Below are 21494 nucleotides of genomic sequence, written 5' to 3' on the forward strand. Positions count from 1 at the left end.
TCTGTTCTGCCTGACCTCTTGACATGCTTTCAAAATTACCTGTAGTTCACTTTAACAAAACATTAACAATTTTTAAAACCTCTGTGGATTAAGATTCCAAATCAATGCTCACCCGAGCTGAGCCATGAGCTTCACTCCGAGGTCACTTTATTATGTACTCGAGGTACCTAATGAGCTGGTAACTGAGTGTATGTTCACAGTATCTTCTGCTGTAGCCCATCCACTTCCACGTTCAACATGTGTATTCAGAGAGGTTATTCTGCGCATCGGTATTGTAATGTATGGTTCTTTGAGTTACTGTCACCTTCTTATCTGTTTGAACACATCTGGCCACTCACCTCTTTCATTATAAAGGCGTTTTCACACACCAAACTGCTGCCTACTGGATGTTTGTATTTTTGTTTTTCACACCAGTCTCTGTAAACTCTAGTGATTGCTGTGTGTGAAAATCCCAGAGGATCAGTTGCTACTGAGATACTCAACCACCCTGTCTGGCACCAACAATATTCCATGGTCAAAGTCAATGCTTCCTCATTCTGATATCTCAAAGGTATATTTACTGTCAGAGAAATGTGTACAATATACATCCTGAAATGCTTTTTCTTCACAACCATCCACAAAAACAGAGGAGCGCCTCAAAGAATGAATGATAGTTAAATGTTAGAACACTAAAGATCCCCCCCAGCTCCCCTCCCTCCCGCGTGTAAGTGGCAGCGAGCAACGATCCCCCCCTTGTCCCACTGACAAAACAAAAGCATCGGCACCCACCACCGAGTGTGGGAAAACAACAGCAGAGACACAGATTTGCAGTACCCCAAAGACTACTCTTTCACCCGGTATTCGACATACCACAGGCTCTCTCTCTCTCTCTCTCTCTCTCTCTCTCTCTCTCTCTCTCCCTAATAAGGGAGAAAGAGGAGTCTCCGTTTCACAGCAAGAGGGGAGACATAACAAACAACTCGCTGGTTTATGATGAAAAAAGTCCGTTGCATTGCTTTTTCTGAACTCTGTGCCCAGAGATCTCGTGTCTTCGGGCACACATCCACAGATATTCTGACTCCCCCAACAATGCACTGATCTCATGTCGTGATACTGACCTTCGATCTGAGCCACAGGATCTCGGCCCTTCAAAGGTGAACCGAGCCCTCAGGCCGAGCCTTTGGCGTGCCGAACAACGGCCGGTTGTGAAACCCCGAGAGCGGGTCCCATTCCCGCAAAGAACCGCAGTCAGCATGTAACTCCAGGTCAGGGTCTTCAAAAGAATCCTGAAAGGGGAAAAATAGAGATATTAAAGATAGAAGTAGAGCTGTCTTTAAAGATGCTAGCAAAGGAGTCGTCGTTATTTTATTTACTTATTGGCCGTTAAGCCGCTGGTGTCTAGGGCAGTAATGAAGGTGCATCACCTCTGCCTGACCTGACCAATACTGATGTTTGTTCTGGACAACAACTGAACCTCTTGACCATGTCAGCACGCTTTTATGTATTGAGTTGCTGCCACGTGATTGGTTGATTAAGTATTTGCATGAATGATCAGGTGTACAGGTGTAGCTAAGAATCAGAATCAGGTGCTCTTTCATTAGCATATCGTGAAATGCGTTGTTTTGTGGCACCAGTAAAATGGAATACATAATAATAAAATAACTGTGAATCACAGTAAGTGTATATATATTAAATATTGTAAGCCGGTGGCATAGTGGCATCTGCACCAGACTTGGAGGCAAATGGTCCCAGGTTCAAACCCAGCGGTCTCGAGCACACTTTCCGTGCCTGCTGGATTGAGTGTGAGCTAGTAATCCAGCCTCGTAAAAGGCAGACAAACGCTAAAGAAATGGCACGGTAGTCTCCTGATGCATCACGAGGCACGGAGAGGAACAACAATATATTGAATAGTTAAATGGGATAAGTAATGGCAAAATCAGAAATCTGATGGCAGAACAGAAGAAGCTGTTCCTGAATCATTGCTTGTGTGTCTTCAGGCTCCTGTACCTTCTTCCTGATGGTAGCAATGAAAAGAGGGCATGTCCTGGGTGAAGGGGGTCCTTAATCATGAATGCCACCTTTTTGAAGCATTGGTCCTTGAAGACGTCCTGGATACTGGGGAGGCTAGTGCCCATGATGGAGGTGACTGGGTTTACAACTTTCTGCAGCTTATTTCAATCCTGTGCAGAGCATTCCCCCCCTCCCCCCACCCATACCAGACAGTGCTGCAGACAGTTGGAATGCTCTCCACAGTACATCTGTAGAAATTTGAAAGAGTCTTTGGTGACATACCAAATCTCCTCAACTCCAAATGAAATATAGCCACTGTAGGCCTATCACATCTGGCCTGCCATTCCACATGGCTGATTTATTATCCCTTTCAACCCCATTCTCCTGCATTCTCTACATAACTTTTGATGCCCTGACTAATCAAGAACTTATCAATCTCTGCTTTAAATATACCCAAAGACTTGTCCTCCACAGCTGTCTGTGGCAATGAACTCCACAGATTCACCACCCTCTGGCTAAAGAGATTCCTCCTCTCTGTTCTAAATAGGCATCCCTCTATTCATATTCATACTTTGATAGTAAATTTACTTTGATTTTGATATCTCATCCGGTTACAAAAGATGGCAACCAGGAACTAAGCTTATACACATGGACAGATTTGAAGGAGGAGAAGGGCTTGTTTTGTTGCTTGTTATATACTGTTTTGTTCTGATTAGAATTGTGGGCAGGTTACATTGGTTTGTGTGATTACACTTGAGGGCTGCCCCCAGCACACCCTTAGTTTGTGTTAGTTGTTAACGCAAATGAGTATTTCACAGTGTGCCTCAATGTACATGTGATGAATAAATCTGAATCTGATCGTTGACTGGAATTATTCTGTCGAGGGCAGTCACTCTCCCCACATTTGTCCACATCGAAGGAAATACTGGAAATACACAGATGGTCAGTCAGTAGCTATGAAAAGAGGGAAAGAGGTGATGTTTGAGGTTGAAGATGGTGAAAGGATCTCAAAGCAAGGAGACGTGAAATCATAAACATAAGGGATTCTACAGATGCAAACATCCAGAACAGCCCACACAGTGTCCTCTTCATGTATCTCGACTCAAAACATCAACTGTTTATTCCCTCCATAGATGCTGCCTGACCTGCTGAGTTTCTCCAGCAAACTGCTCACAATAGTTCAGGTTCAATCTGCCCAACACATTATAAAGACTCAGTATTACATCTTTGAACTGTTGGTAGGGCAATGAACAATTTCCACTTCTTCGACATGGGAAGTTCTTATGCCCACTTGACCAGCCAAAGTATGGTTGAAAATGGGTTTTTACATTCTGAGTAGTTTGAAGCTGTGACCTGTGAGGAAAAACTGTTTACTGATCCAGGGAATTAGTGGTTCAGGGTCTGGGAAAGGAATATGCAGCAATGTTCACAAGACTAGGAAGACATTAAGGGGATACCTTTATGCAGGCAGTTGCTGTAGCCTCAGAGGCAATGGGATTAGGTTTAGACAATGAAGTCTGTGCAGATTCAGCATGTCATCTAAGACCTTGACAAATGTCTCTAGATGCACAGTGGAGAGTATCCCGATGGTCTGCATCACAGTCTGGTATGGAAACACCAATGTCCCAAACTGTACCTGCACAGTTTGTCTTCTTTTGCACATTGGTTGTTTGTCAGTCTTCGTAGTTTTTTATTCAGTCTGTTGTATTCCTTTGTTTGACTGTGAATGCCAGCACAAAGATTAATATCAGGTTAGTTTATAGTACACAGTATACTTACTTTGATAATAAATTCACTTTGAACTTTCAACTTTGAACTTTGTTAGGGGTCGGGGCTGAGCTAGCAGGATAAATGGTTCCTACATCCCACTGTGGCAAAATCATTTATATTTATGCAAAGCTGGATATGTTTCAAAGTTGACTCACCTTTATGTGAGAAATTCAGTTATGTAGTCCTGTATATATTGGCACTGACTGACTGAAACACCAGATAACAACCATTCCTAGGGCTTTGCAAACCAGCCCAGAAATTCATCTGGTCATTTCTCAGTAAATCTCATTCAGATGTGAGATCCAATCCAGCCATGGGTTAAATGTAGAGATTTGTAGAGTAGAAGCTGTCTATCATATATAGTATAGTAGTAGAAACTACCGGGAGAAGTGTCAGGGTCTCTCTCCTCCCTATTTGCAACATTTACCGGAAGCATTGTAGATGAAGGGCCCAGAGTATTGTTGCACATTCCTACCACCCATCCCACAATCTCTTTGACCCACTACTGTAAGGAAGGAGGTACAGGAGCATCAGGACTAGGACTGTCCAACAGGGTAATAGCTTCTACCCCCAGACTGCGAGACTAATGAATACCCTGCCACCACTGAGGTCTCATCACGAGTGTAATATTTTAGTTTATGACCTGTGCGCGATATATGTATTGTGGCTGCACCACTGTCTGGAGGAATGTTGCTTTATTGGGTTGTATATGTACAGTCAGATGACAATAAATTGAACTTCCTTTGCTAGCGGTGTGGTCTACACCTCCAGCAATACTCCAGGTGTAGTCTACACCTCCAGCAATACTCCAGGTGTTGTCTACACCTCTAGCAATACTCCAGGTGTGGTCTACACCTCTAGCAATACTCCAGGTGTGGTCTAGCTAGAGTTCTACAGAGCTGCACAAACAAGAGAAAATCTGCAGATGCTGGAAATCCGAGCAACACACACGAAATGGCGAAGGAACTCAGCAGGTCAGGTAGAAAAGAGTGCATCCTGCTGAAGGGTCTTGGCCTGAAGCGTTGACTGTACTCTTGTCCATAGCTGCTGCCTGGCCTGATGCATTTACAGCTCTCGAACTCAAAGGCATTCAGTGACAGCAACAGCCCCCTGACTGAACGCCTCAGACATCACACTCACCCCAGGCCCATATTGACCATTGGTTTACCTTCTTGCACTCAATCCTTCAACGGTTACAACTCCGGCTGTGTGGCCCTCTTTACCTCAGCCAATCCTGCCTGGTGAGCAGATGGATAAAGTAAGAATAGGGGGCTATGGGGGTGAGAAGCTTTAGAATGACCCTATAGTAGGTTAAAAGGTTGGCACAGCATAATGGACAAAGGGCCTGTACTGTGTTGTACTGTTCTATGTTTTATGTTCCAGGATCTGGTTTGCAATCTGCAAGTGTGTATGGTCTCCTTCCTTCAAAAAAATATAATCGAGGAAGTTCTGGGCGATATGGCCCAAAAAAAACCTTTAATCAAAATGCAAATCTCAATCTTCCAATCAGTGTTCAAACAGTGTATTAATTTAAAATTTCTCATTTATTCCTTCAGGATATGTTAAGGTCTTTTAAGAGACTTTTGAACAGGTACATAGAGCTTAGAAAAATAGAGGGCTATGGGTAACCCTAATAATTTCTAAAGTAGGGACATGTTTGGCACAACTTTGTGGGGCGAAGGGCCTGTATTGTGCTGTAGGTTTTCTATGTTTCTATGAATAAAAATCATGCAGACTTTATCTGTCAGGCCTGCTCATGTAGGCTTCTCTCAGTTTCCACTCAGCCAACAGGAGTCTCCTGCCACTTGTTTCCAACTCATCACCTGCAGCCTATTTAAACCCAGCTTTCATCCACAATCCTTGTTCACTCATCAAACCAGTCAGCCTCAATCAGTTGCTCAACCAACCTTCAGTTACCCTGATGCCTCGTCAAGATATATATCTGTTTTCTCTTGTTTTGTGACTTGTTAATTTGCAGTTTATTACTAAAGTTGCTGCTCTGCTTTGGGTCAAGCCCCCACTGTATTTGCTGACATTATAAAGCCTTGTTATGTAAAACAGCTCTTGGGAATTTGTGATGTTATCTTGTTACTGACGAGGGTGCCAAACTACAGAAAGTTGGTGGGGTTGGTTTGCAGCTGATGGAAACTGCAATTTGCATAAGGGAATGTTGCTATTCTTTGTGTTTTTATGCATGAGAAGTTAGGTTCCTGTGGTGAAGAGTTCATAACAGAGTATGGTTTAACATTTTCAAATGCTTCCCTGAAGGGCTTATACAAAAGGTTACAGAAATAAATTGAATTTTAAACATGTAACTTGACTTTGAGGCATTTGTATGACCCCAGTGCACTTGGACAACATCTCTTCAGGCAGGACATTCAGTTAATTGTGTTTTCCTTACAGGCCCATGACAGTTAATTGTGTTTTCCTTACAGCCCCATGACACTTACAGAACTGGTGTGATAGGTTGGACCGACTAACGGTAGGTTACATGCATGTTTCTCTGCTTAAAAAGCAAATCATTAACAAGCAGACTGCATTGCGTGATTTGCATAATTGATTGTGGAGGTATGAATTCCGCAGGAGAGCCTCTTTAATAGAAACAATATGTATTGTCTTTGTGTAACCCAGTCGAAGAAAACCCTTTCTGACAGTAACTCCTGTTGACTTTAATCTTGATGAAATTCAGTTTAGTAGAACGTTACAGCACAGTACAGGTCCTTCGGCACGCTGTGTCGACTCTTTAACCCAATGCAACCGCAAACATCAGAGAATCTGCAGATGCTGGAAATGCAGTTCTGATGAAGGGTCTTGGCCTGAAACATCGACTGTTCATCCATTTCCATGGATGCTGCCTGGTCTGCCAAGTTCCTCCAACATTTTGTGTGTTCGACCTACTCTAAAATCACTCTCATCCTTCCTTTCTACACAGCCCTTCATTCTTCTGTCTAAATTCTTTTTCAATGCACCTAATGTATCTGCCTCTACCACCACACCCAGCAGGCTGTTCCATGAACCCATCACTCTCTGTGTAAAAAACCCCACCTCTGACATCTCCCCCAGACTTCCCTCCAATCACCTTAAAATTATGCTCCTGTGCATTAGACTTGGGAAAGTCTCAGACTATCAACTTAATTTTTGTCCCTTATCATCTTGTACACATCTATCAAGTCACCCTATCCTCCTTTCATTACAAAGAGAAAACCCCGAACTCACTCAACCTGTCCTCATCAAACATGCTCTGTGATCCAGGCAGCATCCTGGTGAATCCCCTCTGCACCCTCTCTGATCCAGGCAGCATCCTGGTAAATCTCCTCTGCACCCTCTCTGATCCAGGCAGCATCCTGGTAAATCTCCTCTGCACCCTCTCTAATCCAGGCAACATCCTGGTGAATCTCCTCTGCACCCTCTCTAATCCAGGCAGCATCCTGGTAAATCTCCTCTGCACCCTCTCTGATCCAGGCAGCATCCTGGTAAATCTCCTCTGCACCCTCTCTAATCCAGGCAACATTCTGGTGAATCTCCTCTGCACCCTCTCTAATCCAGGCAGCATCCTGGTAAATCTCCTCTGCACCCTCTTTGATCCAGGCAGCATCCTGGTAAATCTCCTCTGCACCCTCTCTAATCCGGGCAGCATCCTGATAAATCTCCTCTGCACCCTCTCTGATCCAGGCAGCATCCTGATGAATCTCCTCTGCACCCTCTCTAATCCAGGCAGCATCCTGGTGAATCTCCTCTGCACCCTCTCTAATCCAGGCAGCATCCTGGTGAATCTCCTCTGCACCCTCTCTAATCCAGGCAGCATCCTGGTGAATCTCCTCTGCACCCTCTCTGATCCAGGCAGCATCCTGGTGAATCTCTTCTGCACCCTCTCTAAAGTTTCACATCCTTCCTAGAATGAGGTGACCAGAACTGACACAATATTCCAAAAGAGATCTAACCAGGGCTTTACAGAGCTGCAACATGACCTCATGGCTCGTAGAGATAATAATTTTGTGGAGTTTGGATTTTGCATCAAATCAAAATATTTCTCAATGACTTTGAATATTTGGAAAGACGCACTCTATTTACATTGCCTTCCTCCCTGGTTGGAGTCAGAATGTAAAAATATTTTGGAACTTGATGAACATTTAGTGGCCACTTTATCAGGTACCTGATAAGCTGGCCACTGAGTGTATGTTCGTGGCCCATCCACTTCAGGGTTTGAAATGTGCATTCAGAGATGTTCTTCTGCGCACCACTGTTGAAATGTGATTATTTCTTCCTATCAGCTTGAACCAGTCTGGCCATTTTCTTCTGATCTCTCTCATAAATAACAGACCTGCCACTTACAGGATGATTTTGTCTTTTGCACCATCTTCTGTAAACTCGAGAGACCGTTCTGTGTGAAAATCCCAGGGGGTCAGCAGTTTCTGAGTTTCTGATCCCATCTGGCACCAACAATGATTCCACAGTTAAAGTCACTTAGATCATATTTCTTCCCTATCCTGATATTTGATCTGAACAACTACGGACCCTCTTGACCATGTCCACATGCTTCTATGCTTTGACTTGCTGCCACATGATTGGCTGAATTGATATCTGCATTAACCCTTACATATTGTTCATATTCTACACCTTCACAGTATGGTCTGGGTCAATTTTGACCTGGCCCAAGAATCCCTTCATAACAAGTGTCTATACCAAATTTTGAACCGCACATCTATTTAGAATGTATAAATAGCCTACCTGACATTAATAAATGGGTGATTAATCCTTAATTAATGTTTCAGAGATCTAAAATCCATTTCAATAGCTCCGGGTCAAATCTGACCCGGAACAGCCTCAAAGTACAAAAATTTGTAGAATCTGTACAAAAGTATAAAATTTTTAAATATGTTAATTTTTGTGCATTTTGGGTCACTTTCGTCATCAAATTTCAGCTTAAAAATGGCATTTAGGGTGTTTTTACTGCTGTCAAATGTCAAAATGGGTCAACTTTTACTGGAACATTAATTAAGGGTCAGTGAGCAGGCGTACAAGTGTACTGAATAATCAGGGCACTGAGTGTGTTTTGTGGGATTCAACAACAACACTTTCATGTTTAATGTTCTTCCAAACTGGAATTCAATCAATCCATGCGTTCTAGGAATTATGACTTAAATCCTGGAAATCTAATTTTAAAACCAGCAGAATTTGATTAATGACTTTCTGTAATATAGGGCAGATTGATCCTCTTTTCAGCAATCACACAGACACCATTCAATCCCCATCTGTGCTGCACATTCACCACAGTCACAGAACTACAGGGGATGTAGTGAGTGGGTAGAAAGACAATGGATCACCCCCCTTCCATGACTGAGAGGAAAGAAAACTGTTCACCCATCTTTCAATAGACAACAGACAATAGACAGTAGGTGCAGGAGTAGGCCATTCAGCCCTTCTAGCCAGCACTACCATTCACTGTGATCATGGCTGATCATACACAATCAGTACCCCGTTCCTGCCCTCTCCCCATATCCCTTGACCCCGCTATCTATAAGACCTCTATCTAACTCTCTCTTGAATGCATCCAGCGACTTGGCCTCCACTGCCTTCTGGGGCAGAGCATTCCACATATCCACCACTCTCTGGGTGAAAAAGTTTTTCCACATCTCAGTTCTAAATGGCCTACCCCTTATTCTTAAACTGTGGCCTTTAGTTCTGGACTCACCCATCAGCAGGAACATGCTTCCTGCCTCCAGCATGTCCAATCCATTAATAATCTTATATGTTTCAATCAGATCCCCTCTCATCCTTCTAAATTCCAGTGTATACAAGCCCAGTCGCTCCAATCTTTCAACATATGACAGTCCCGCCATTCTGGGAATTAACCTTGTGAACCTACGCTGCACTCCCTCAATAGCAAGAATGTCCTTCCTCAAATTTGGAGAGCAAAACTGCACACAATACTCCAGGTGGGGTCTCACCAGGGCCCTGTACAGCTGCAGAAGGACCTCTTTACTCCTATACTCAATTCCTCTTGTTATAAAGGCCAGCATGCCATTAGCTTTCTTCACTACCTGCTGTACCTGCATGCTTTTTTTCATTGACTGATGTACAAGAACACCTAGATCTCATTGTACTTCCCCTTTTCCTAACTTGACTCCATTTAGATATTAATCTGCCTTCCTGTTCTGGCCACCAAAGTGGATAACCTCACATTTATCCACATTAAACTGCATCTGCCATACATTTGCCCACTCACCCAACCTGTCCAAGTCACCCTGCATTCTCATAACATCCTCCTGACATTTCACACTGCCACCCAGCTTTGAGTCATCAGCAAATTTGCTAGTGTTACTTTTAATCCCTTCATCTAAATCATTAATGTATATTGTAAACAGCTCCGGTCCCAGCACCGAACCTTGCGGTACCCCAATGATCACAGCCTGCCATTCCGAAAGGGACCCGTTAATCACTATTCTTTGTTTCCTGTCAGCCAGCCAATTTTCAATCCATGTCAGTACTCTGCCCCCAATACCATGTGCCCTAATTTTGCCCACTAATCTCCTATGTGAGACTTTATCAAAAGCTTTCTGGAAGTCCAGGTACACTACATCCACTGGCTCTCTCTTGTCCATTTTCATAGTTACATCCTCAAAAAACTCCAGAAGATTAGTCAAGCATGATTTTCCCTTCATAAATCCATGCTGACTCAGACTGATCCTTCTACTGCTATCCAAATGTGTCATAATCTCCTCTTTTATAATTGACTCCAGCATCTTTCCCACCACTGACGTCAGGCTAACCGGTCTATAATTCCCTGTTTTCTCTCTCCCTCCTTTCTTGAAAAGTGGGACATTAGCCACCCTCCAATCAGCAGGAACTGTTCCTGAATCTATAGAACATTGGAAAATGATTACCAATGCGTCCACGATTTCTAGAGCCACCTCTTTAAGTACCCTGGGATGCAGACCATCAGGTCCCAGGGACTTATCAGCCTTCAGACTCAACAGTCTATCCAACACCGTTTCTTGCCTAATATAAATTTCCTTCAGTTCATCCTTTACCCTAGTTCCTTTGGCCACTATTACATCTGGGAGATTGTTTGTGTCTTCCCTAGTGAAGACAGATCCAAAGTACCTGTTCAACTCATCTGCCATTTCCTTGTTCCCCATAATAAATTCACCCGTTTCTGTCTTCAATGGCCCAATTTTGGTCTTAACTATTTTTTTGCTATTCACATACCTAAAGAAGCTTTTACTATCCTCCTTTATATTCTTGGCTAGTTTACCTTCATACCTCATTTTTTCTTGGCGTATTGCCTTTTTTGTTATCCTCTGTTGCTCTTTAAAAGCTTCCCAGTCCTCCGGTTTCCTGCTCATCTTTGCTATGTTATACTTCTTCTCTTTTATTTTTATACTGCCCTTTACTTCCCTTGTCAGCCATGGCCACCCCTTACTCCCCTTAGGATCTTTCTTCCTCTTTGGAATGAACCGATCCTGCACCTTCTGCATTATTCCCAGAAATACCTGCCATTGTTGTTCCACTGTCTTCCCTGCTAGGGTATTGTTCCATTGAACTTTGGCCAGCTCCTCCCTCATAGCTCCATAGTTCCCTTTGTTCAACTGTAATACTGACACATCCGATTTTCCCTTCTCCTTCTCAAATTGTAGGTTAAAACATATCATATTATGGTCACTATCTCCTAATGGTTCCTTTACCTCCAGGTCCCTGAACAAATCCGGTTCATTGCACAACACTAAATCTAGAATTGCCTTCTCCCTGGTAGGCTCCAGTACAAGCTGTTCTAAGAATCCATCTCGGAGGCACTCCACAAACTCCCTTTCTTGGGGTCCAGTACCATCCTGATTCTCCCAGTCTACCTGCATGTTGAAATCCCCCATGACAACTGTATCATTACCTTTGCGACATGCCAATTTTAACTCTTCATTCAACTTACACCCTACATCCAGACTGCTGTTTGGGGGCCTGTAGATAACTCCCATTAGGGTCTTCTACCCTTAGAATTTCTCAATTCTATTCATACCGACTCTACATCCCCTGATTCTATGTCCCCCCTCGCAAGGGACTGAATATCATTCCTCACCAACAGAACCACCCCACCCCCTCTGCCAGTCAGTCTATCCTTTTGATAAGATGTATATCCTTGAATATTCATTTCCCAGGCCCTGTCTGCTTGAAGCCATGTCTCCAGTGTTATGATTCAGCAACAGTGAATATATAATTGAGACAGGTTTTTTATAACGAATAAAACATTTATTAAACACTGCTAAAAAAGCCCCCAAAAGTAAACAAACAACTAACTTAACCGGAAACCGGCTGCAATATGGCAGCTTGAACAGTTCTTTAAGCGAGAAATGTGAACTCAGTTCGTTAAAGCAGTATTGCAAAAAAGAGTCCAAAATGATTTACAGTCGGTTAGGAGAGACTTTCCTTGAAGTAATAAATTCTCTTTCGTGACGTTTCTGCTGATCTCAGCTGAAGTATGCTTTGCCGAGGGATTTACGATGTAGGAAATAAAACGGCTTAAAGACACTGACCTTTCCTTGGCGAAACTCTGCATCCAACTCTTTCTGCTCTTCTAGCGGGAGCTGTCTTGGATTGCAGGTTACTAACTCCTTGTACAAAGATTAAATAAGGTCGAACCTGTTTTACCGCCGACATCAACTTTCCTCAATCCTTCAGCTTCCCGAACTTCAATAATTCTTCAATCTCCGACTGGACGTTAACTGGCAGTGATTTTCAGAACAGCCAGCACAACGATTCTTACAGTAGAAATTAAAATTCCACTTTTAAAATGAATCTGCGTCATAAAATCAAATACGCAGCAGAACGGAGTCACTGACGAATTAAACCACGAAACTCATCTGGTCACAGGGAGGGGTTCTCCTTTTATACCCTGTTGAAAAAAACTATCACATGACCTCTCACTGGCGGGAAAATTACGTCACTCCACCATCACAAGACCATTACATCATGCCCAGCAGAGCCTCAATTACATCATGGTCATGTGACAGTCAGAGGTTACCCACGGGTATGTAACACCAGAAATTGTTCAGCCAACTTTCCTGAACTTGTTCATCAGTCTTTCCTGAAACTGTTCTGTATATTTTATGCAGTCCTGGGTAGGTCTGTAGTCTAGTGTAGTTTTTGTGTTGGTTTACATAGTTCAGTGTAGTTTTTGTATTGTTTCTTGTAGCACTATGGTCCTGAAAAATGTTGTCTCATTTTTACTGTGTACTGTACCAGCAGTTATGGTCGAAATGACAATAAAAAGTGACTTGACTTTTCTTTCCTGAAATTGTTCACTCGTCTATCCTGAAATTGTTCATCTGTCTTTCCTGAAATTTTCCACCCGTCCTTCCTGAAACTGTTCACTCGTCCTTCCTGAAATTAGTTACCCGTCTTTCCTGAAATTATTCACCCGTCTTTCCTGAAATTGTCCATCTGTCTTTCCTGAAATTTTCCACCCGTCTTTCCACTCTTAACTCCATTCTGATTCCTTCTTCTGCAGCCCTTCACCTTTTCTATCCATCTTTTCCCAGCTTCTTACATTATCACTCCTCTCTCACCCACCTGGCTTCACCTATCACCTTTTAGCTTGTCCTCATTTGCCTCCCCCATCTTCTTAATCTGGCATCTTCCCCCTTCCTTTCCAGTCCTGATGAAGGGTCACGGCCCGAAACATCGACTGTTCATTCTCCTTCATAGACGTTGTCTGACCTGCTAGGATAGTCCAGCATTTTGTATGTGTTGTTCTGGGTTTCCAGCATCTGCAGAATCTCTGATGTTTAGAAATCGACTTTTCATTTTGTTGATCGTGAATAGTGATTAGCATGTCACTTACACCTGCCACCTTGCCCAAGCTTTCAAGACCAGTTTTCATCCTGAAGTTTGTCAAGCCCACAGCTGTACAGAATATCTAACCCAACATTCTGGGGCTGCTCCAAACACACATTTTTTGATGCGGTTTTTCCAATAGTTTAACCTTAAAGAGTACAATGAGCATTTTTTTGGGCAATCTCTCCCACATTCAATTAATTACTTCCATTTGGCTGGAAATGTTTCAAGAGCAATACTTCACACCAGCCAACATCAATCCTCTGTTTACATGACGCAGTCCAAAAATACAAGTGCAGTTCACCCGTCCCTTTGTCCTTTTTATTGCTGGGTTTTCTCCAAAAGCAAGCTTAACGTTGTGAATCCCACTTCAATGATCACTTCATATAATATTTAACAGGACCATACTTTCCCAACAGTTTGTCAACCCACTTTCAGCTTGTGAGTTATTAGGATAGGAGCGCCTGTAACTATTTATTTATTCTCTTAGAGATACAGCATAGTAACCGGCCCTTCCAGCCACGGAACCAGGTTTATTATCACTGACCTACAGTATGTTGTGAAATTTGTTGTTTTGCAACAGCAATGCAGTGCAAGACATAAAAAACTGTAAAGAAATATATAAAAAAATTAAGTAGGGCCAAAAAAGAGCAACATAGTGAGGTAGTGTTCATGGGTCCATGGGCGATGCAGAAATCTGATGGTGGAGGGGTAGAAGCTGTCCCTAAAACATTGAGTGTGTGTCCTCAGGCTCCTGTACCTCCTTCATGTTGGTAGCAATGAGAAGAGGGCATGTCCTGTGAGGTGAGGCTCCTTCATGATGCATGCCACCTTCTTGAGGCATTGCCTTTTGAAGACATCCTCGATGCTGGGGAGGCTTGTGCTCATGATGGAGCTGGCTGAGTTTACAAGCCTCTGCAGTTTTTTTCAGCACTGTGCATTGGTGCTTCCACATAGTGCTGATGAAACCAGTCAGTACACTTTCCAAGGTGCATCTGTAGAATTTTGATAGAGTCACAGAGCCGCAGAGTTGTGGGCTCATGAGAGTCATGGAACACTACAGCACAGAAACAGGCCATTTGGCCCATCTAATCTGTGCCAAACCATTAATATGCCTATTCCCATCTACCTGCTTTGGGACCACGACCCTCCATAACTCTCCCATCTGTGCACCTATTCAAATGTATTAAGGCTAATATGCCAAAGCTTTCTTTACAACCCTATCAACGTTTTTTTTTGTATTAAGGCTAATATTTTTTTAATCGGGAGCAAGTTACAGCTTGTGATTCAGCTGGGAGCTCAGAGAATTCGACCGTGTAGGTAGGATTTAAGCCTACCTGGTCAATACCTGTGGAGGAGGGGGAACTGCGCAGGCGCGAGTGACGTCAGCGTCGAGCGCGCACTTTAAAAGGCAGGACTTCTTTTCAGAGCGGGCAGCGGAGTCCGTGGAAGCAGAGTCCTGGGCTTTGGCTAAGTGGGTTTCGGTGTAAGGGGACTTCGGTAAGCTTGTGTGATTGCTCGCTGAGGGGAAGAAGGTAAGGTCGCTAGGTGCTTTTTAGACTTATTCTATTAATCCAGTTCAGGTATGGGGGAGACAGTCAGAGCAGTGGTGTGCTCCGTATGCAGTATGTGGGAGGTCAGGGTCAACACAGTTGTCCCTGATGACCACACCTGCAAAAGGTGCGTCCAGCTGCAGCTCCTATCAGACCGAGTTAGGGAGTTGGAGCGGGAGCTGGATGAACTACGGATCATTCGGGAGGCAGAGGCAGAGATCGATAGGGGTTATCAGGAGGTAGTCACACCAAAAATCCAAGAAGTAGGCAGATGGGTGACGGTCCAGAGAGGCAGGGGGAGCAGGCAGAGAGAGCAGAGCACCCCTGCGGCCATTCCCATTAACAATAAGTATACCGTACTGGATACTGTTGATGGGGATGACCTACCAGGAATGAGTTGTAGTGGTCCTGCCTCTGGCACAGAGGTTGAACCCTCAACTAGAAAGGGGAGGAGGGAAGAGAAGAGAGCGATAGTTTTAGGGGACTCTATAGTTAGGGGGGCAGATAGGAGATTTTGTGGGGCAGATTGGGAGTCTCGGATGGTATGTTGCCTCCCTGGTGCCAGGGTCCGGGACATCTCAGATCGGGTGCAGGCTATTCTTGAGAGTGAGGGCATGAACCCAGATGTAGTGGTCCATGTAGGGACAAATGATGTAGGTAAGGTGAGTGAGGGGGTCCTGCTTAGAGAGTTCAGGGAGTTAGGAGTGAAGCTGAAAGGCAGGACCTCCAGGGTGACAATCTCGGGATTGCTACCTGTGCCACGTGCGAGTGAGGCGAAGAATAGAATGATTATGCACATTAATACGAGGCTGAGAGCATGGTGCAGGAAGGAAGGGTTCAGGTTTTTGGATAATTGGTCTTTGTTCCAGGGACATTGGGATCTGTTTCGAAGGGATGGTCTACATCTGAACCGGAGGGGTACTAACATTCTTGCAGGAGTATTTGCCAGTGCTGCTCGGGGGGGTTTAAGCTAGATGTGCACGGGGCAGGGATCCAGATCCAGAGGGTTGGTCAGAAGGTGCATGGGGTTAAATGTGTACAAGGTTTGGGTGATCTTGAGAAGGTCATCAAAATTCAGGGTGCAATTTGCCCGATGGAAGTTCAAGGAGCTGGGTTAGGTACAATAGACAGTGTTTTAAGCAAAGAGAGGAGGAATGGGCTAAGAATTCTATACTTGAATGCGTGTAGTGTCAGAAATAAGACAGATGAGCTTGAAGCTCAGATGAAAATGGGGAACTACGATATTGTTGGGATAACGAAGACATGGCTGCAAGGGGATCAGGCCTGGGAATTGAGTGTACCAGGGTATACGTGCTATCGTAGAGACAGAAATATGGGAAGAGGGGGTGGGGTGGCCCTGTTGGTGAGGAATGAGATTCAGTCCTTAGCAAGAGGTGACTTGGGAACAGGGGAAGTAGAGTCTGTGTGGATTGAGCTGAGGAACAGTAAGGGTAAAAAGACCCTAATTGGTGTTGTGTACAGGCCCCCAAACAGTAGCGTGGATTTTGGGTACAAGTTGATTAGGGAGTTAACATTGGCATGTGCTAAAGGTAATGCAGTCGTTATGGGAGATTTCAACATGCAGGTGGACTGGGAGAATCAGGTAGGTGCTGGACCCCAGGATAGGGAGTTTGTGGAGTGTCTAAGGGATGTATTTTTGGAACAGCTTGTGCTTGAGCCAACCAGGAACGAGGCTATTTTGGACTTGGTGATGTGTAATGCACAGGAATTGATAAGTGATCTTGAAGTAAAGGAGCCATTAGGAAGTAGTGATCATAACATGATAAGTTTTTATCTACAATTTGAGAGGGATAAGGGCAGATCAGAGGTGTCAGTGTTGCAATTAAATAAAGGAGACTACGGAGCCATGAGGGAAGAGCTGGCCAAAGTTAAATGGGCGGATGCCTTGGCAGGAAAGACAGTGGATCAGCAGTGGCAGATATTCTTGGGGATAATACAAAAGATGCAAATGCAGTTCATTCCAATGAGAAGGAAGGATTCAAAGAGGGGGAAGGGGCCACAGTGGTTGACAAAGGAAGTCAGAGATTGTATAGCATTAAAGAAAAAGAAGTATGACAGGGCTAAGATGAGTGGGAATACAGATGATTGGGAAAGTTTTAAGGAACAGCAGATCTTAACTAAAAAAGCAATATGGAGAGAAAAAATCAGGCATGAGCTCAGTCTAGCCAGGAATATAAAAGGGGATAGCAAAAGCTTTTTTAGCTATGTGAAGAGAAAGAAGATAGTTAAGAACAATGTTGGCCCCTTGAAGAATGAATTGGGAGAAATTGTTATGGGAAACAGGGAAATGGCAACAGAATTTAATGCATACTTTAGATCTGTCTTCACCAGGGAGGACACAAGCAATCTCCCAGATGTATGGATGGGCCAGGGTCATAAGATATCAGAGGAATTGAGACAGATTGACATTAGGAAAGAAACTGTGATGAGTAGACTGGTAGGACTGAAGGCTAATAAATCCCCGGGTCCAGATGGTCTGCATCCAAGGGTTCTAAAAGAGGTGGCTCAGGAAATTGCGGATGCATTGGTAATCATTTTCCAATGTTCCTTAGATTCAGGATCAGTTCCTGAAGATTGGAGAGTGGCTAATGTTGTCCCACTTTTCAAGAAGGGAGGGAAGGAGAAAACGGAGAACTATCGCCCTGTCAGCCTAACGTCAGTCGTGGAGAAGATGCTTGAGTCCATTATTAAGGACGAAATAGTGGCACATCTAGATGGCAGAAATAGGATTAGGCCGAGCCAGCATGGATTTACCAAGGGCAAATCATGCTTGACTAATCTGTTGGAGTTTTTTGAGGGTGTAACAAGGATGTTAGATGAGGGTAAGCCAGTAGATGTTGTGTACCTAGATTTTCAGAAGGCATTCGATAAGGTGCCACATAGGAGATTGGTGAGTAAAATCAGAGCTCATGGCATTGGGGGCAGGGTTTCAACATGGATAGAAAACTGGTCGGCAGATAGAAAGCAAAGGGTAGCAGTGAATGGGTGTTTCTCAGACTGGCTGGAGGTGACTAGTGGGGTACCACAGGGCTCTGTATTGGGACCACAGCTCTTTACGATTTATGTCAATGATTTAGATGAGGGCATTGAAAACTATATCAGCAAGTTTGCTGACGATACTAAACTGGGTGGCAGTGTGACATGCGAAGAGGACGTTAGGAGAATACAGGGAGACTTGGATAGGCTGAGTGAGTGGGCAGATACTTGGCAGATGTCATTCAATGTGAATAAATGTGAAGTTATCCACTTTGGAAGCTGGAACAAGAGGGCAGAGTATTGTCTGAACGGTGTCGAGTTAGGTAAGGGAGAAATGCAAAGAGACCTAGGAGTCCTAGTTCACCAGTCAATGAAGGTGAATGAGCAAGTGCAACAGGCAGTGAAGAGGGCAAATGGAATGTTGGCCTTTGTTACAAGGGGAATTGAATACAAGAACAAGGATGTTCTTTTGCATTTGTACAGGGCCCTGGTGAGACCACACCTGGAATATTGTGTACAGTTTTGGTCTCCAGGTTTAAGGAAGGACATTCTGGCAATTGAGGAAGTGCAGCGTAGATTCACTAGGTTGATTCCTGGGATGGCAGGGCTGTCTTACGCAGAGAGATTGGAGAGATTGGGCTTGTACACGCTGGAATTGAGGAGATTGAGAGGGGATCTGATTGAAACGTTTAAGATAATGAAAGGATTTGATAGGATTGAGGCAGGAAATATGTTCCAGATGTTGGGAGAGTCCAGTACCAGAGGGCATGGATTGAGAATAAGAGGTCAGTTATTTAAAACAGAGTTGAGGAAGAGCTTCTTCTCCCAGAGAGTTGTGGAGGTGTGGAATGCACTGCCTCGGAAGACGGTGGAAGCCAATTCTCTGGATGCTTTCAAGAAGGAGCTGGACAGATATCTGATGGATAGGGGAATCAAGGGATATGGGGACAAGGCAGGGACTGGGTATTGATAGTGAATGATCAGCCATAATCTCAGAATGGCGGTGCAGACTCGAGGGGCCGAATGGTCTACTTCTGCACCTATTGTCTATTGTCTAACGTGTGATGCCACTTTCAAGGAATAATGTACCTGTATTCCCAGATCCCTTTGTCCTACCACACTCCTCAGTGCCCTACCGTTCATTGTGTAAGATCTACCCTGGTTGGTCCTCCCAAAGTACAGCACCTTGCACTTGTCTGCATTAAATTCTATCTGTAATTTTTCAGGCCATTTCTCCAACTGGTCCAGATTCCTCTGCAAGCTTGATAGTCTTGCTCGCTGTCCACTACTCCCCCAATCTTGGTGTTATCAACAAATTTATTGATCCAGTTAACACATTATCATCCAGATCATTGATATATATGCCAAACAACAAAGGACCCAGCACTGATCCCTACGGCATACCACAAGACACAACCATCTACTACCAATTCCGTGAAGCCAGTGTCTAATCCAATTTATTACCTTATTTTGAATGCCAAACGACTGAACTATCTTGATCAACCTCCCATGCAGGACCTTGTCAAAGGTTTTGTTAAAGTCCATGTAGACAACATCCACTGCCTTGCCTTCATCAACTTTCCTGGTAACTTCTTTGAAAAACTTTTATAAAATTGGTTAGACATGACCTACCATGCACAAAGCCATATTGGCTATCAAATCAGTCCCTGTCCTTCCAAGTGCTTATATATCTGCTCCCTTGGAATACCTTCCAATTATTTTTCCACTACTGATCTCAGACTCACTGTCCTATAATTTCTTAGCTTATTCTTAGAGCCCTCCTTAAATGATGGAACAACATTAGCTACCCTAACCCTAACCCTCTGGCACCCCACCCGTGGCTAAGGATGTTTTAAGTAACTCTGCTAGGGCCCCTGCAATTATTTCTCTAGCCTCCCACAGGGTCCAAAGGAACACGTTGTCAGGCCCTGGGAAATCATCCACCCTAATTTGCCTCAAAACAGCAACCAGCTCCTCTGTAATCTGTACAGGATCCATGGCCTCACACTGCCTCACATATATGAACTCTGTGTCCATCTCCCAAGTAAAGGAAGATGTAAAAACTTCCATTTACAATCTCCCCCTCCTCTTTCAGCTCCATGCATAGGTTACTTCTCTGATCTTCCCGAGGACCAATTTTGTCCCTTGCTATCCTTTTGTTCTTAATGTATCTGTAGAAGCTCTTAGGATTCTCCTTCACCTTTCTACTAGAGCAAACTCATGTCTTCTTTTAGCCCTTGTGTTTTCTTGCTTTCTTTATACTCTTCAAGTAGCTCGTTTGTTTCTGCCTGCCTATACCTGCTACACACCTCCTTTTTCCCTATGGGCAATGCTCCACAATGGGCTCTATATTATCCAGGGTCATTGCTCATTATGATGATGCAGGAATTATAATTGCACATTCTTCTCCATGAGAAATTGCAGTACTTCAGCAGATTTATCTTTCAATTCAATTACCTATTAAACACACCCAAAGGTCATTCTAATTTGGGAATCAAGTGTCTTATTGTCAAACTTGCTGATTCAACATAAGTGCAAGTTTGTTATTAAGATCAAATACAAGTTTTCCATCCTTGCCTTTTTGCTTTAAATGAAGACTTACAACTCACTGCACTGTAATTTCACCACAGGGTGTTGTGACTTACTGGTGTAAGTTACAATAAGATATATATATATATAAAAAGTAAATAAGTTTTGCGTAAAAAGAGAGCGAATAGTTCGGCTGCATTCATGGGTTGATGGTCTTTTCAGGAACCTGAAGGCAGAGGGGAAGAAGCTGTCTCAAAATGCTGAGTGTGTGTCTTCAGGCTCCTTTACCTCCTCGAGCAGCAGTGAGAAGAAGGTACATCCTTGATGATGAAGCTCTTTCATGACGAATGCCAATTTCTGGAGGTACTGTTTCTTGAAGATGCCCTCACGGATGTGAGGGTTGTGCCCTTGATGGAGCTGGTTGAATCTACAACTCTCTGCATCTTTCTCCAACCCTGTGCATTGGTGTAGGATAATGCGCCGGAGAGATGAACTGGTGGATTCATGCCACTGAAGCAAGCCAAGCCACCGATCTGTTTACAGTTGGCCAGATCTATTTAGAAAGCCACAACACTGAATTCTTCTTCCACCACCTCCACCCCTCTGCCACTTTGGCAAGGACTCTCCACCCCACACCAATGAACCCTTCTCCCATCATCAACCCTCCTCCTCTTCTTGGACACTCCGCTCTGGGTCTTCTGCCTGCTCTGGATCTTTTCATTGTTAACTGCCAACGAAACATTAACCATCTTGACTTCACCACTCCTCTCTCCAATTTCAACCTCACTCCTTCCAAACACTCCTCTCTCCATTCCCTCCACACTAATCCTA

General features: G+C 43.9%; 1 long non-coding RNA gene across 1 annotated transcript in view; it reads left to right on the top strand.

Moving 5' to 3' along the window:
* Window positions 1-14858: 14858 nt before the first annotated feature.
* The window catches only part of LOC132378645 (uncharacterized), a 40178-nt gene continuing 33542 nt past the window's right edge, over window positions 14859-21494 (top strand). The window contains exons 1-2 of the long non-coding RNA XR_009507138.1: window positions 14859-15119; window positions 20886-21026. This is a non-coding gene — a long non-coding RNA (uncharacterized LOC132378645). The remainder of the gene's footprint in view (window positions 15120-20885; window positions 21027-21494) is intronic.

Source organism: Hypanus sabinus, chromosome 20, assembly GCF_030144855.1.
Source record: "Hypanus sabinus isolate sHypSab1 chromosome 20, sHypSab1.hap1, whole genome shotgun sequence".
In the NCBI taxonomy this organism is placed as follows: domain Eukaryota; kingdom Metazoa; phylum Chordata; class Chondrichthyes; order Myliobatiformes; family Dasyatidae; genus Hypanus; species Hypanus sabinus.